The 7,007-nt window shown below is 36.9% G+C and overlaps 1 protein-coding gene across 1 annotated transcript in view; it reads left to right on the top strand.

Annotated features, from left to right (window-relative positions):
* Xkr4 (XK related 4) overlaps positions 1-7,007 on the top strand; it is a 410,235-nt gene that overhangs the window by 1,882 nt on the left and 401,346 nt on the right. The window lies entirely within an intron of this gene.

Genomic DNA, 7,007 nt, shown 5'->3' with positions numbered 1-7,007 from the left:
GCCCATACATAGTGCACTTCTGAGGAGACCCTGGCCCATACATAGTGCACTTCTGAGGAGACCCTGGCTCATACATAGTGCACTTCTGATTACCTTGTAGTATCCCTATGTCTACTTTCACATGTAACTGAGAACCTTTAGAAAAGGGGTAGCAAACACTTTGGGCAAACTTTAATTGTTCATTTTCATTGGCTGATTTGCTGCTTATCACTTGATTCACCAAGTCTCTTTACATAGTTGTCACTTTGCTTATACATTAAAGTACAAAACGAAACTTGTTGGGCAGGGTGAAGCCATCACTCAGGCATTACTACACAGGTGTAGGAATGTGGTGGGACAATATGCTCAGAAATCTGTTCTTTTGACAGCTTTGTGTTTAGAAGCTGTGGAACACAGTGTTTAACATATAAAAATATATGAGTATAGAAAAGTATAGAGGCTGTTACCCTAAAGGCTCCTTGGTTTTAAGGCAGCTTAATAAATATGTAGTGTAATGTGTGGAAACTTCCTACCAATTGGGATGATACTGGCCAGTACTCTGTATTTTGACCTGTAGGGTGTTTTGTTTGTTTGTTTGTTTGGCATGATGAAGTATCCCATGAAGAAACAGCTCAGAGCATTTGTAGCATAGAGTCACACACTTCTTTTTCCTTCTGGCGAACAGCAGTGTCCTCATCTGAGGAGAGGAAGTGTAGTAATCCATTGCTCTTCCTGGAACCAATATTTGTAGAGCAGGGAGAGCATGGCCTTAGACCTCTTGCCTTAGAAGTATTTAGAGAACACGCTTTCTGGTAAAGTGATGCATGGTGTACTGTCAAACAAATTGATGGGAAAACATCTATATTTCAGACTCAGGGAGACTTTCTAAAACATCAGTTAACTGTGGCGTCTCAGTTTCCTACAGACAAGTGTTGGAAGGTCCAGGTTGGGTATTCTTCTTTAATTATGAGGAAGAACTGGAAGGGTTATTTAAGTACTGAAGTTATTTAGTGGCTCCAATGTACAGGGTTAGCAGTTTTAATCTAGCAGTGTGGTACTGAAAACTTACCATCCTATTTGGTAATTTGTGAAATCTTTATAAAAGATTCTGAAATCGCTTCCTTTTAATTATCTGTAAATCAGCAATATAAGTGCTTATTAGTTATTGTCACTAAACACCTGTGAGTGCCTCCTACAGATTGACATTTTCTGAAACGCATGTGGTGTTAAACTCAGTGAACTGAAGAAGTCATTTTAATTATAACGTGTATTCGATTCTGAATCTAAACAGTTTCCCAATTGAAAATAATGCTTCATCTATTCAGGAAATAATGCTGAGAAAGTGAGAAGTAGGAAATCATGAGGAGAAAAGTATCACAGTGAAACAGTAGCCACTGGGTCAGTGGGTCTAATGGAGGACCCATGAGGGGCAAAGAGTGAAACAGCAGGGTTGAACATAGAAAGGAGACCACATACATTTAAAGATATATGGTGGTCTAAAATATTACACCAGATCCAACACAATAATCTTAGGTGAGCCCCTTTTTACTACTTATTCTGAAAGGTACATGCCTCTCTACAACATTCTATTCCCATGTTCCTTGTTCTGTTCCATGTCCCAATATTCCTTGGCCCATTCCAGCTCTCCTTTTCAAAGCATTCTATCCAAAGACTGCACTAACACCAGGGTACTGAGTGTTTTAAAGCTCAGAAGTCATTATTCATGTTTTACAGTGCTGCTATCTTGAATAAGATACATTTTTATCAGGGTTGTTAATCTTTCATTGCATTGTCATGAAATTGTAGTTATTTTAGGGAAGGATCAGAGTCTAAAATCTTTCTATAGCTAAAATCTTTTAAAATAACATCCATGTGCTTGTTTGTTCTGAAATAAGCTTATTTGTTCTGAAACATTGTGAACAAGATTTGCATGTATTATGCATGTATTATGAATACAACTGCTAAAAACAATGATACATGTTCATTTTAATTAAAGTTTACTAATGGGAAATTAATGGAAGCTTTTAAAGTCATAGGAGGTGGTGCTGGGAAGGAGCCATACAAAATAATGAAGTGAGCTTTTGCTACCACGTGGAAAGAGTGGTTCCTTAAACCATTGCTTTAAGGAACTGTGCCTGCAAATGAATGAGAACATGTTTTTTATTATTCTCTTTATATAGTTTCAGAATGACTAAGAATGCAGATCCACCAGTGGGAATCATGAATGGCACATCTGTTAACTCTGCCTTTAATAATGTGGTCTGCAAAGGAAGTTATTCTGTGCCATTCCTAAGTCTGGGTTAAAACAGTGATGGTAATATCATTGGGAAATGTTAAGTTCTCACCATTCAATCTCCTAAATTTACAGTAAACTGGGAAGGACTAGTCAGTATCTCTTTGTATAAGAGAACTGGCTTAGAAACATTATATATTTTCCAGGGTCACTGTGATTACTCACATTATATCTAGCATTCAGAACCATGTTGTCTTACTCTCAAGTTGATGTTCTTTCTGGATTAATTGGCTAACTCCCTGTGTCCAATTGGATGATAATGACAACAGTGTGTGAAAATGATGGTTTTCTGCTCTAAGGTTGGAAGGTAGAAAAAGAGTTGCAGTTTAGATGGGTGGAGGGATCTTTTCATACATCAGATAAAGGCACACATCAGATAAGAGGCATGTGTTCACAGTCTAAGTCCTGCACTACTCTGGTTACATCCCTGGGTTGTTTCATCAAGTCCTGGCTTTGAAGCACGATCCTATGTTAGGTCTTATGATTAGGTGGTACAATGTATGTGAATGTGCAAATAACAATTCCAAATAATGTTCCTAGAGATAAGATGTAGGGTGCCATTTGCTGATTAATTGAATAACCATTTTTGTATATTTGTGTTTCTTCTTTGTTCATACACATTATTTTATTTAATCACCCTATATTGAATATCTACAATGTGAAACATACTGTTCTAGATACTAACTTTCCTAAAGTGAATAAAATATATCAAGGTATCTGCTTTCTCATGAGGAAGACAGAATATACACAAAATACATCAAAAATAAGTTTAAGTCCTTCAATGGAAACCAGAAATTCAAACAACCTTGATGGTTGATGTGAGGCAGAAGATGTCTTTATAAAAGTTTAAATGATGAGAAAACATTATGATTCACTTTATAGCCTTGAGTACCACAAAGCATAAATAATGATCAAAAGAAATGATCAGGACACACTGTGTGCTCCCAAATGCAGGGTTCAGGAGAGTAGTTAGAGAAAAGATTGAATAAGTTTTTGTACTAGATAATGAAAAGGATCGAGATTTTATTCTGAAGTCAAGGAGGAATCTTTAAAGGATTATAAAGAACAGGGGCTTGCAAATGTGTTACAACATTGTTTTATTCCAAGCAATTTTTCACAGTTAAAAGTTTCAGAAGAGATGTCATTATTTCCTCTGATTCAAAAATGTCTCTTCCATTCATAAAATATATGAACCTCACTGGGCTTGATTTTGGGTATTATTGAAATATAAAGAAACCCCATATATTGATAGGTTATTTCTCAAAGAAACATACTGTATAGCTCTATCTATTCAAAGTACAAAAGAACATTGTGGACCAAAGTTCATTTGAGTGTTTGCTGTTGTTGTTGTTTTAAAGAACTTTCCTCCTAGGAAATGGTAGGATATTGTAGGATATTGTAGATATTTGTATTTCTTGATTTGTTAGGAACAATTTTGCTAGTACACTAAAATCTCTAAAAAGCTTGTTCTATTTTTTATTTGATCCTCAACTAATGTTGGAGGTAGTACATCCACTTTACAGATATGGAAGTTGAAACAGTGACTTCTAAATATTATCCTCTGTAGGTCACGTGGTTTGGTGTAGATTGTAGACTTTAATATTCCCAGTTGAGGGGGTGAAGCAAACTAAAATATGGCCGGCAAGGCTGAGCGTGATGATAGAGGTAGGACAGAAGTAAGAAAATCTGAGAGTACTCTGATGAGAGGTGAAGAATTATCGTGGAAAGAGATGCATGTGGAGACAGTCTGCCAAATGCGGAGGAAAGACTGAGCATGTGTCTTCAGTGGTGGAGCACTTTTGGATCTATTCCAATAAAATTAACAAGAACAGTCAGAAAGACAAAAGGATGGGAGTCATAAAAAGAGATTTTCAAAGGAATTAAGTAATTAAAAAAAACACCAATTTCTGTTATTGAGATGCTTCAACAGTTAAAAATTATGCTACTTAGAGCCAAGGTTGAGACACATGTCCTGCCAGTGAAGGGGTGTGCTGCATGAGGAGGGGTGTGCTGGACAATTTTTCCTCAAGGCTTGAGTTTTGTGACCATTTCCATCATTATATTCAGCTCCAAACCAAGATTTTCATGGGTAAAGGAAGCAGAAAGCCTTTTTCCTTCAATCCAGCACTTGTGCCAGTTTAAAGCTATCTGTTGGTTTATAGACCCACTCTCTTTCCTGGAGCATCGCAAATCCCTGCAATGGCCCTGAGTAATCTCCAAGCTGGCTGATTGGTATAAATCCACACACAGAGAGCTCCCTGTGCGTTTACTTGAATTCTATGTGAATTGGAATAATTTACCATCGATAGGTATATCTGTGTGGTATCCTTTCGATAACTGAAGGAAAATTCCAAACCTGACTTATTTGCTTCATGAGAAAGAACATCTTATGCATACTAGGCCTCGAGAGCATCTCGTTCTAGCTTAACACGGCAAATTGAATACAGGACTGTTTATGCCCTTGGTTTTGAACATTATCTATGAATTATTTAAGGAGTAATTAGGAGGTTTTTGATCAGTTGCTTAAAAGAGTACACCTCTTTTGAATTCCCAGAATCTACTCGAAAGCTCACAACTCTCTGTAACTGCAGTCTCAGGGGACCTGATGCCCTATTCAGACCTCCACTGGCAGTAGACATGCATACAATGTCCAGATATGCATATAAGCCAAACAGTCATCATGTAAAATAAATCTTTAAAAATTCACATTGACAAAATTTTCAACATATTTGCTGTTAAACATTTTATATTTTACAACTTAAATAAGGAAGTAGATAAGTCTAAGTAGCACAAATTACCATTTAACTGTGCAGTGACTTGCCTTCATATACTCACTTGCTAATCAGACTCCCCATTTCTTTTTCTTGTTTTAGAAAGTCATGTAGCATACTCTCTAGAACCACAAAGGAAAGGCTCAGGCCTTAGGATAGGATTGGTTGTTCTACAGTGTGAAGTGAGAGGTAGTGTATAGAGCCAGGCACGAGAAAAGAAAGTTCTTATCGGCTCTGAGTTTGCAGTTCTGATGAGTACATAGATCTCAAGGAAAACCATGTCCAACAATTCTTGAGTGTTCTTGAAATGTTTGGTCAGGATCCTTCATAATTCTGACCATCCTAAAACCTCACCTCATTCCATCTCCTAGAAGGTGTCTGATACTTTATCATATGGTCCATTGGAGAAGAGACCATCAAAGGGTAGATGAAGTTCTTCTAGTGGTTTACATAAAGAAAACACATCTCACTGAGCTGATCATGGACTGTTGGTAAAGCCCAGGCTGTGTTTGCTGCTTGGTTGTTTTGCTGTTTTTGTTTAATGGTACAGCATATTGGAAAAGGTGTAGAGTTTTCTAGAAAGGATAGAATAAACAAGCCTACCTCCCTTTTAGTTTGCAAATGCTAGGGAAGAAGGAGTAATTTTACTTTTATAGTCACTCTCTAAAGGAAAAAAAATGCATCTACAAGCCCAGATTACTGGTCTATTCTTGCTGATAGATCAGTGAGCTTGGGGAAGCTTTGGGATCAGTGTTATTGTTTAAATCTTATTGGTATTTGACTGATAATATACTTTAATGTGGAATAAGGTCTTTTGGGATCTCAATCTCCTTTTCAAAGTTTGTAGCCTTGTTGTCATAAAGCATAATTCTATATACACAGTATACATAGAGAAAATGATGATGTCAAAGGACTCTAAAGTGAGGTTAAGGTAGATGAAATTGGTGATTTAAACTGACACTGTTAGATTTGTATACTTTCCAAGTAGATGGATAAAGTTATAGTTAGCTTGCAACTGATGAGAATATTTAGAGATGTGTTTATCCTTTTGAACTAGACTTGGTTTCAGATGAGATGGCTTAGCCAGGCAGTAGCTGGAGATCCACCTGTGCTTGCTAGGATATGTGCCACTCTGTGCATAAGATATAGCAGTTTCCACAATGCCTCAAAGCTTAGATCTTTTAGTTCATCTGTCATATTCTTAAGTTCTGGTTTAAAGGATACCCATGATCAAAACTATTACCTAATGTTCTTTCCAAGTCTAAAATTATGATTCTGTTTATGCTGTCAATTCTTTTATGTGTCTGATTCCCAGAGTGATTATATGAGGAAGTCCATACTAGTTCCTTCAGGGCCTTTGTCTCTTTTGTTTCTGTAAGTCACAAGAGATTTACAGTAGCCTTTTCAGATTTGATAGTAATGGTGTCAGAACTTCTATAAATTGGCATAACTTGCACATGAGGAAAGAACTATAAACTGTAATGTACCTCACATTATGTCATTCTCAAATTTTAGTTCCATTCAAATTAAACTGTTCTCATGAAAGCACATACTAAGGTCTTGGAAATGGGTGCTAAAAGTTCAGTATTCACCAATTCCAAAATGTGTATCATACAGACTTGGGAATTCAAAATTGCCATCTACACATAGTGTGGCCAGCTGGAGCTCTGTCATTAACAAATAAGAACAGTGCTTCTGTGGCTTTAAATGAGTTCTCTGCCTGGATAGTAAGAAGACCATTGCCAAAGCTAGATTTACTTTACAATTAAAATTGGGTTATACTGTCACCGACAATGTTCTGGAAACTGAATTCACGCTCTCCGTGAGATGTCATACTCAGGCCCATTTGGGGACAGATTGCACACTGTTACAAAATATGCATGTGTCAACTTTCCTTGTGTAGGAACTACCTGGATTCCTGAATAGAGTAAGTTCTAATTCCATGCCAACATTTGAGATTTTAA

Source organism: Mastomys coucha, unplaced genomic scaffold (assembly GCF_008632895.1).
Source record: "Mastomys coucha isolate ucsf_1 unplaced genomic scaffold, UCSF_Mcou_1 pScaffold14, whole genome shotgun sequence".
Taxonomy (NCBI): Eukaryota; Metazoa; Chordata; class Mammalia; order Rodentia; family Muridae; genus Mastomys; species Mastomys coucha.
Note: the sequence above shows the minus strand (reverse complement) of the source record. Positions and strands in the feature narration are given on the sequence as shown.